A 10762-nucleotide genomic window follows, 5' to 3' on the forward strand; every position below is an offset into this window, starting at 1 on the left:
TGGAGGGAGGGGGACTTGCCCTAGGGGATGCATGTGTCACCCAGAACAAGAGCCCTCTCACTTTTTCAGTGTCCCTCTGAGGCCTACAAGAAGGGACTTTCCCAACAGAACTCAGGGGATGACTTGAACTGTCTGGGACAGTCTGGGCCCAGCCTAGCTAGGACACACCACTCGACCTGCCGTGCCCAGTTTAACTTGCCCTGGGAAGCACGTGGCAGGGCTGTGTATTTAGTTTAGGAGACCCTGACCTACAGCCCTTGGGAAAGAACACAGCTTTGCAATCAACCAGATCTGAGTTCAACTCCTTGTTTTTTATTTTTTTGATATTTATTTTTTAGTTCTCGGCAGACACAACATCTTTGTTGGTATGTGGTGCTGAGGATCGAACCCGGGCCGCACGCATGCCAGGCGAGTACGCTACCGCTTGAGCCACATCCCCAGCCCTCAACTCCTTGTTAATAGGTTTTATCTGGGGTTAATTACCTAACTGCTTTTAGCATCATTTTTTCTAATCCCTAAAATGGAGATAAAATGTCTTTCACAGGTTGATGGGGGCCTGCCATAGGAGGAGGAACACGGTTGTCAGCACTGCCCCAGCCACGACACACTACTGCCCACTTTCCACTGCATCCCACTGCAACAGCGTCTGCTTTCAGCAATTGTTTTTATTTTATTATTTATTATTTCTATTTTGTTTGTTTATTTATTTATTTGAGGGTACCAGAGATTGCACTCAGGGGCACTAAACCACATCCAAAATGGGGCTGGGGATGTGGCTCATCCACAACCCTATTTTGGATTTTATTTAGAGACAGGGTCTCACTGATGTGTTTAGTGCCTCGCCATTGCTGAGGCCGGCTTTGAATTCAAGATCGGCCTCTCTCAGCCTCCGGAGCCATTGGGATTACAGGCATGTGCCACCACGCCTGGCTTCTATTTTGTTTCTTTTGCAGTGTTGTGGGTGAACTCACGGCCTCACTCATGCTAGGCAAACACTCTACCACTGAGCGACGCCCCAAACCCTCTTGTGTCTTGTGGTCTCTTAGTAAAGGGGCCACACTGTCATCCTGAGAACTCCCTTACTGAATTAGGTGTCCTCTGGGTCTCCATGTGGCCCCTGAACTCACCCTCCCTCTCGCCCTGTGAACCCTAATCACCAGATTTGGGCATTGCTTGAATTCTCTCAAATCCTCACCTGTCTTCCCCATCACTTGAAACTCCTGGGGTTTTTGGTTTTATTATTATTTTTTTTGCAGGGGTAGCCATACTAGGGATTTAACCCAGGGAATCTCTACCACTGAGTGGCACCCCCAGCTCCTTTTATTTATTTTTTGAGACAGGGTGTAGATAAATTGCCCAAGCTGATCTCAAATTTGCAATCCTCCTGCCTCAGCCTCAGAAGCTGCTGGGATTAAAGGTGAGCATCACTGCACCCAGTCCCAGATTTTTTTTTTCTTCTTTTCTTCTCTTCTCAGCCTCCTGAGTTGTTGGGACGACAGGCATGGCCCACCTAGCCCCAGCCTGGAACTTCCTGAAAGCCAGCACACATCTTCTTTGTTGTCCCTCAGAGCACATCACAACCTCTGAGCAAGTGATAATTTTGTATGGAATTTACTCTGACCTGTTTTTACAATCTACCCAAGGTATAAAAATATTCTAATGAATCCCCATATCCACATTACCCAACTCTCACAATTGTCAACATTTTTCCATCTGATTTTATCAATTCACCCCCCTGCTATTCCCACCAAATCTACCATTCTAATCTTTCTTCTCTGGAATATTTAAAATCAAATCCCCAATATCAATATCAGTGCAGCCATAAACACTTCTGGATATATCTCTAATAGTAAGGATTTTTAAAACTACAGAGGAGGGGGCTGGGGCTGTAGTTCAGTGGCACAGCGCTTGCCTAGCACGTGTGAGGCCCTGGGTTTAATCTTCAGCACCGCATAAAATAATTAAATAAAATAAAGATATTGTGTCCATCTATAACTAAAAATATTTTAAAAATACAATGGACAAGGGGCTGGGGCTATAGCTCGGTGGCAGAGCACTTGCCTTGAAAGTTCGATCCTCAGCACCACATAAAAAATAAATTAAGGTATTGTGTCCATCTACAACTAAAAAATATTTTTTAAAAAATACAATGTGAGGGGAATGGGAAAATAAACAAGGAGAGAAATGAATGACAGTAGATGGGGTAGAGAGAGAAGATGTGAGGGAAGGGGAGGGGGGATAGTAGGGGATAGGAAAGGTAGCAGAATACAACAATTACTAATTGGGCATTATATAAAATTGTGGATGTGTAACCGACGTGATTCTGCAATCTGCATTTGGGGTAAAATTGGGAGTTCATAACCCACTTCAATCTAATGTATGAAATATGATATGTCAAGAGCTTTGTAAAGTTGTGAACAACCAATAAAAAAAATAAAAAATAAAGAGAGAGAGAAAAGAAAAATAAATAAAATAAAAATGTATGAAATTAAAAAAAAAAAAAAAAGACAAACTGGCTGAGTATGAGTTCCTTGGCTCAGTTCTCAGAACTTTATGGACTTGGTCCCAATGTCTTCTGGTGCTGACTGCTGCTGTGGCAATGTCTCAGATGGACAGGAGAAGACACAGGTGCCGGAGACAGGGCTGTCGGTGAAAAACTACAGCACTGCCCCTGGCCAGAGGCTGAAGCAGAAGGCAGGCTGTGGGAGGGGGCTGGGGAAGCACCGGGAAGCCCCCTGCGCTCGGGTCATTCAGAATCTCAGAGCATTGCTACAACATGGCATCAGACAATGACCATACGCAGTTGGATCTCAGCCTTCAGAATCTGAAAAATTTAGGTGCCAATCCAGTGTCTACGCCTTACTGCTATGAGATCATTGCTTTGCCTCTCGGAGTCTCTGTTTCTTCATCCACGAAGAGGAAGTCACAATTACCTTAGAAGGATCTAAAAGGACCAGAGGCAAGACACATGAAGCTCTTGGGTTACTCTGAGCACCAGTCAAGTGGTAAATGCTAAATAATGAAAGCAATTGTTTCTATTGTTACAACTTTGGCTATGCCACAAAGATGTTGAGGACAAAAATAATAAATGGAAATATAATAAGGGGATACGCACAGACATGTAAAAAAAAAAAATACAATGGACAAGGGGCTGGGGATGTGGCTCAAGCGGTAGCGCGTTCGCCTGGCATGTGTGCGGCCCGGGTTCGATCCTCAGCACCACATACAAACGAAGATGTTGTGTCCGCCGAGAACTAAGAAAAAATAAATAAATGTTAAAATTCTCTCTCTCTGTCCCCCCCTCTCTCTCACTCTCTCTTTAAAAAAAAAAATACAATGGACAAAATTAATAGTAATTACTTAATATTATCTAATACCCAATCCATGTCCAAATTTCTTTGATGGTCTCAAACATGTATTTTGTAGTGAGATTATTCAAATCAGAAGTTAAATAAGGGGCTGGGGTTGTGGCTCAGGGGTAGAGTGATCCCCTGGCCCATGTGAAGCACTGGGTTCCATCCTCAGCACCACGTAAAAATAAATAAGTAAAATAAAGGTGCTGTGTCCGCCTACAACTAAAAAATATTTTTTGAAAAAGAAGTTAAATAAGCGTCGACTGCCTTGGCTCATGCAGCTCCGGAAGCTGAGGCAGGGAAGATAGCCCAGTGATAGAGCCACTGAACTCCATCCCCAGGACTGCCAGGGGAAGAGGCAGCAGCAGCAGTAGTTGTGGTCAAATAAGTCCATCTATTGCATTTGTTGGTATGTGTCTTAGGTCATTTTTAAGTAAACAGTACCCTCTTCCCGTGTTCTCATTTTGCTAGTTAATTTTTTTTTAATTTTTTTTTTTTTTAAAGAGAGAGTGAGAGAGAGGGGGACAGAGAGAGAGAGAGAGAATTTTAACATTTATTTATTTTTTCTTAGTTCTTGGCGGACACAACATCTTTGTTGGTATGTGGTGCTGCTGAGGATCGAACCCGGGCCGCACGCATGCTAGGCGAGCGCGCTACCGCTTGAGCCACATCCCCAGCCCCTTTTTTTAATTTTTTAATATTTATTTTTCAGTTCTCGTCGGACACAACATCTTTGTTGGTATGTGGTGCTGAGGATCGAACCCAGGCTGCACGCATGTCAGGCGAGCGCGCTACGGCTTGAGCCACATCCCCAGCCCTTTGCTAGTTAATTGTTGACAGACTAGGTTCTTTTCTTTTAGAACTGTCCACATTCTGGATATGGCCAGATAGGGCCATAGGTGCTGAGGATCGAACCCAGGACCTCACACGTGCTAGATGAGCGCTCTACCAGTGAGCCACAACCCCCAGCCCCTGGTTGTCCCACTTTTAGTGGTGCCAAGCCTACAGGTTGTAGTCACTTTGATATGGGCTCTACTCATTTATTTATTTGTTTGTTTGGTACTGGAGAGCAATCTCAGGGGCACCCAACACTGAGCCCCAGCCCCAGCCCTATTTTGTATTTTGTTTAGAGACAGGGTCTCACTGAGTTGCTTAGCACCTTGCCATTGCTGAGGCTGGCTTTGAACTCAGGATCCTCCTTCCTCGGCCTCCTAAAATGGGGGTGGGGTGGGGGGAATTACAGGTGTGTGCCACAGCGCCGCCTGGCAATATGTGGTCTAAATTTAACTAAACAAAATAAGGAGACAAGAAAGCCTACCTAATGGTGTTATAGACAAAGTGAAACCACTGTGTGTTGGGCAGCAATGTATCCTCCGTTTTCTCTCCCTCTGCTTCTTCCCAGACCCCTCCCTCAGCATGTGCTCACCTCCCAGTCCTCAGTACTGGGGATGGAACTGATGAGGGGAACGTCTCCAGTCCTTTTGACTTTTCGTTTTGAGATGGGGTCTTTCTGGCCTCCAGTGTATTATCCTCCTGTCCAGCCTCGGTCTCCTTAGTCATAGGGATTACAGGCAGGTACCAAGGAGCCACGTTCTTACACACATATTACCACAATCAAAAAAGAGTTAGCAGACCTATAATCCCAGAGACTCCATAGGCTGAGGCAAGAGGATCTACATAAGTTCAAGGCAGTCTCGGCAACGTAGCAATACCTAAATAATAAGGTGGGGATGTGGAGGCCCCTGGGTGGCATCCCCAGTGTAGTGGGAGGAGAGGGAGGAGAGGGAGGGAGAGGGGAGGGGAAGGCAGGGACGAGCAAGGGCTCTTCCGGGTCCCTGTCGCAGCGCCTCTCTGGCGGTCCACTCTCTTGTGCGGAGGGAGGGGTTCGGTGTACAGATTTTGCCCCAGAAAAATTCTGTGAGCAGAACTGAGGCCTCTTCAGATGCACGGAGTCCAAGATTAAAGGCTAAATGGGGGATGAGGGGAATACGGAATGGTAGACCCCCGCCACTGTTTGCACCAAAAGGGAAAGACTGCGCGTATTTGCATCTGCGTGGCCTATTTGGGGGGAGATAATAGAAAATTCAGAAACCTGTTCAGGCGCGGGCGAGGCGGTGGAGCGGGGGGCTGCGGGGGGCTGCGGGGGGCTGCGGGGGGCTGCGGGGGGCTGCGGGGGGCTGCGGGGGGCTGCGGGGGGCTGCGGGGGTGGAAATACAGAAGCCCTTCGTCCGTATCCCACCCGCTTACATTTTGTACACGCAGCGAATATCTGATCAAATAGCAAATTCGGTGCGTGCGGGGCCCCCCGTCCTCTGCCGCAGGCGGAAGCGCTCTCGTGGGCACGTGCAGAACGGCAGGCGCCGGGTGCTCTAGGAACGGCGCGCACCGGCTACCAGCGACACTATCGCACTAGGCCCTCGCGAAGGTTCTTATCTCGGTTTGCAGATGACGAAACTGACGTTGGGCGTGTCTCTCGGCCCAGCCTGGCCTCCTTGCTTGGCACGGAGGCGGCTGCTGGCCGCGGGCTGGGCAGCGGCTGCACCCCGCGGCCCGACCCGTGCTCTCGAGCGCCCCCCGCAGGCGGCAGCGGCCCTCTGCCCAGGAGGCGCGGCGGGTATCCTGCGCTTTGCAGAACAAGGCCGCCGCCTCGGGCAGGGGACCCAGCCTGGCCTGTGTGCGCACCGAGAGCGCGTTTGAGTGTGTTCCTGTGGCCAAGGGTGGGAGTCCGTGGGTGTGTGTGTGGGGGGGGGTGGACGTTGGTGAGTTATGGGGTGTGTGTGCGCGCGCATGTGTGTGGACCTTGTGTGCACTTGGCTTTGGGTGGTGTCAGCTTTGTCCCACCTCCTCCCTCACCAACAAAGCTCAGTCTCTCCTGATGGTGATCCTCTGTGTCTGGACAGTCCTGTCACCTGCCTGACCCACTTTATTCCACGCGGAGCGCTCCTGTCTCTGTCCCCACTCTGAGCAGAGACCTCACCTCACAGCCTCACATCTTCAGAGGCCCACTTGGTGAGGGCTCAATCTGTGTTTGTGCAATGAATGACTGTGGGACACCACGAGACTCAGGTGTGTTTACTGTGTTTGCGGGTTTGTGGGGGCCAGGTGGGGAGGGTTCTTGCCTGACAAAGCTGATACCCTGTTCTGCTCGGATCCTGGGGCCTGTTGTCCCTTTCCCAAATTTCTCACCCCTCAGCTCTCCTACTCAAAGATTCCCCTGACAAAGCACAAAGCATCACTCACCTGGTCCCGCACTGATCCAGAGTCAGCCAGACCGCTTTTCATTTTGGGCCTGATATCTGGTCAGAACTTCTGTCCCTTGGCTGGACAAGACAAGGGTTGTTGGGGGCACATCTCTGTACCTCCTTCTGGGATCTCCAAAATTCCTGTCCTCCCAAATGGTCCTAGACTCAATTCACAATTTCCAAGCCAATCTTGAAGTTCCATGTTCCTTCCCAGTTCTCTAAGAATACGGCCTGCTTCCCATTCTTTCTGACAACTACTGTCTATCTTTATTTACCCTGTATTTCATACACTAACACCATAGGTCCCACTCTCCTTTCCCCTTGGAAAGTCCTCCCTATTCTTTCTCCCTCTCCCTCCCTCCACCTCGCCCCCAATTCCAAAGTCTGAGACTTCTTCCTTTCTCCCTCCACGCAGACAGTCCCAAAGGAGGGAAGAAATGGAGTTTAGAGGTGATGATCAGGCTCTGGAACCACACACTTTGAGCCTGAATCCCAACTCCATCATTTTTAGCCTCTGACAAGTGTATCAGGCAAAGTTCTGACAGGAAATGGAGGACTCTCTCAAACTGGATAATTTAAGGAGTTTTTCTTTCTTTTTTTTTTTAATTAACATTTTTTAGTTGTAGGTGGACAAAGTAACTTTATTTTTTTAATATTTATTTTTTAGGTGTAGATGGATGGACACAACACAATGCCTTTATTTTTATGTGGTGCTGAGGATCGAACCCAGTGCCTGGCATGGGCTAAGCAGGCACTGTCCCACTGAGCCACAACCCCAGCCCCATGAAGAATGCTTCTTTGTCGGAGACCAGCTCCAACAGGGGGTCTCAGGAGACAAACGGATGGTGAGGAGTCGGCGAAAGAGGGGGTGGAGAAACAACACAGACACCAAAGTGAAGGTGTTGATCCCGATCTTTACTTGTGAAGTTGATCATATATACTTTTCATTTTGGCAGGCTTACAGTACTTTGTGGTTACAAAACAGGAATCATTATTCAAACAAAACAAAATATTGTGTAGCTACAATTAGAATAGAAGAATGTATCTTGGCTTATGCATAAGCAAGCATTTGTACTTTCAGTTCGCGTTTTGCTTTGAGCAGTTTCTGCTTAGTTAACTTTTAATAATAGTTAGAAATGTCCCAAACTATTGGCCTATACCTTGACTATTCTTTCTTGACTTACTGACTGGAACCGGTGCCATGGTTACGGCAAGGGGTTGACTTGTTATTACTTTTAATCAAACAGAAGTAAGAGCACAAACCATTGTGCACAGGAACAAGAACAAGTTGCCCAGTACTAAGCACTAATCTATCTTCTTAACATTAATTTTTCTTCTCTAGATTTTAATTTAATTTCTCAAAAACTTCCTTGACAGGAATACAGGGAGTTTTTCTTTAGACATTAACAATTTACACTCCACAGCTGAATCATTGCATTTAGAGCAAACAGATCTATGCTTTAGAAGTAGTTACATTAATTGGGAAAGTCATGATTTTTCCTTTATACTTAATGGTCATATGAGAAATCAAAACTATACTTATTAAAGGAATACAAAAACAAATCAGCCCGTTCCCAGAAACATACTGCGCTCCTCCAGAGGATGGACGCCTTGCGCCATCCACCTCAGTAGGGCCTTGCCATTGCCTGAGTCAGGGGAGGGGCGCAGCACTTCTTAAAAGAATTAGATGCAAAGGAGTGGGTGGCAGGCAGGGTCATGGTGAACCACAGGGATGGTGCATTATCCTGGCTCTTGTTACGGAGGACTCACTTCAGCCTTATGGGTCCTAGGGATGGGATGAGAATTGTTCCTAGAATCTGCACAGAGAGGCCCCCTGGCAGGAGCTGTGACTACAGCCACTTCACAGAAGGGACATGGAGAGATATATGCCCAACCTCTTTGTTCTTGTCTCTTCCCCAGTGGGTGCTGCTCTCTGCTGGCCAAACCTGCAGAAGCCATGGGGCAAGGCCTTCAGCCCCTGGCCAGGGAGCAGAGTGAAGGGTAGAGAAGGAATCTGGAGTGGCCACAGAAGATGTGTGGCACACCCTGCTCACTTGCCTCATCTGTGCAACAGCCTATGGAGACTCCCTTCCTTCTAGGCCACCGTTACAATATAATCATGGCATACATAAAGCCCTGCATGCTGAGCCCACACAGGAAGTGATCAATGAACAGAGTCAATGGTCTGTAGGTTAAAAAATAAAAACAGGGGGCGGGGAGGGGGTTACCAGGGATTGAACCCAGGGGTACTTAGCTGCTGAGCCACATCCCCAGCCCTTTTTATTGTGGAGCTGGGGATTGAACGCAGGGCCCTGTGCATGCAAGACAAGCACTCAACCAACTGAGCTAAATCTCCAGCCCATCCCCAGGCCTTTTTAAAAAATATTTTATTTTAGAGACAGGCTCTTATTAAGTTGCTGAGGCTGGCTTTGAACTCACAATTCTCCTGCCTCAGCCACTGGAATTACAGGCGTGTACCACCACATCCAGCTCTGCAATTATAACGATTAATTCACATCTCAACATCAGCCCATCCAGTCAATCACTGTGGTGTGCACCTGAAATCCCAGTGACTTGAGAGGCTGAGGCAGGAGGATCACACGTTTGAAGCTTGTCTGGGCAACTTAGTGAGTACTTCCCTCAAAATAAAAAGGGTCACAGGTATAACTCAGTGGTACTTGGATTTCTCCCCCTGGTACTTGGATTCAATTCCCAGTACCAGGGGGAGAAAAAAAGCATGATCACATCAAAGAGGTCCTCCTGACTACTTCACGGAAAATACATTCCCCTAGTCTCTCCTCACTGTCGTCCCAGCCACATAATGGATTTCCTAATAATGCTGACAAAGTTTGGAGCTGTGCATTTTTGATACTTGGTTACATCTGTCTTCCCACTATATTGTAAATTCCATAGATGAGAAAGGGCCTCTCTGTTTTGCTCTCCACCATATCCATAGGGCCTGACACAGAGTAGGTGCTTAGTGAACATTGGGCAGTATCAAATATGCAAATGTTAGCTAATGTTATGATAAGGATGATGTCATCAAAGCCCTTCCAGAGAACCCCACTATTTTGTCAAAAGGCTGAACCCATAGGTAGGGTTGTCCAAAAGTGGAATCAGGAAAATTCCACAGGGACTTCCCTACACCATCCCAAGATGAGGTCATTTTGGATTCCAAAGAAAGAAGCATTACGCGCAGGGGTGATCAGTACAGAGCATTTCTTAGGGGGACTTGCATACAGGGCAGTGTGAGGGCTGCAGCGTATTTTTATGGGGAACCAAAAGAACAGGAATATTCTAACCAAAGACAATGGCTGGGATGGGATTGGGGTTACGAAGTTTATGTGAGGTTGGAAGGAATTTGGCTTCTATATATTTAGCAACCTGGTTAATCAGCAACAAGTTTATTAGTGCCTGGGAATGTTCAAGGTCTCAGCTTGGGGTCAATCCTGCAGGAGATAACATGCGCCTGGCCAGGTCACAGCAAGCTCTCTGTGTTTCTTGGTCAGGACATAGAAACCAAGGGGAAAACTGAGGGTCCCCCAACACTGTCAAAGGGCTTCCCTTCCTCTTTCTTCAGGCTCCAGTCCCTACTCTAAAACCCCTCTTCCTAGATCCATCTGGGGCTCACTACAGTAAGTACAAAGAAGGAGGAATTATATCACTTGGGAAAAAAAATCTCTATTCAGGTTCATGACCAGACCATATGAATGAATTGAAAATTGACCAAGAACTTGGTGGCAATAGTGCATTCCTGAAATCCCAGTAACTCTTGAATCTGAGGCAGGAGGATCACAAGTTTGAGGCCAGTCTCAGCAATTAGCAAGACCCTCAGCAACTTAGTGAGACCCTGGCTCAAAATAAAAAAAATAAAAGGACTGGGGATCTAGCTCAGTGGTAATGTGTCCCTGGGTCCATTCCCCAGAACCAATAAAGAAAGAAAAAAAGGAAGGAAGGGTGCACGCCTGTAATCCTAGCCACTCAGGAAGCTGAGGTGGGAGGATCATGAGTTCAAAGCCAGCCTCAGCAAAAGCAAGTTGCTAAGCAACTCAGTGAGACCCTGTCTCTAAATAAAATACAAAATAGGGCTGGGGACGTGGCCCAGTGGTTGAGTGCCCCTGAGTTTAATCCCCAGTACCAAAAAAAGGAAATACATTGAGTGAGACA

At 47.3% G+C, this 10762-nt stretch overlaps 1 long non-coding RNA gene across 2 annotated transcripts; it reads right to left on the reverse strand.

The window, feature by feature from the left end:
* Nucleotides 1-3017: 3017 nt before the first annotated feature.
* LOC144368479 (uncharacterized) lies at nucleotides 3018-5901 on the reverse strand. Of its 2 annotated transcripts, XR_013428240.1 has the most exons (3): nucleotides 5601-5901; nucleotides 4780-5319; nucleotides 3018-3254 (listed from the first exon to the last, which is right to left on the reverse strand). It is a non-coding gene; the product is annotated as an uncharacterized LOC144368479 (long non-coding RNA). The 2 variants fall into 2 exon arrangements; XR_013428239.1 differs by lacking the exon at nucleotides 5601-5901 and having other exon boundaries at nucleotides 4780-5485.
* Between the last annotated feature and the right edge of the window lie 4861 nt (nucleotides 5902-10762).

Source organism: Ictidomys tridecemlineatus, chromosome 11 (assembly GCF_052094955.1).
Source record: "Ictidomys tridecemlineatus isolate mIctTri1 chromosome 11, mIctTri1.hap1, whole genome shotgun sequence".
Classification (NCBI taxonomy): Eukaryota; Metazoa; Chordata; class Mammalia; order Rodentia; family Sciuridae; genus Ictidomys; species Ictidomys tridecemlineatus.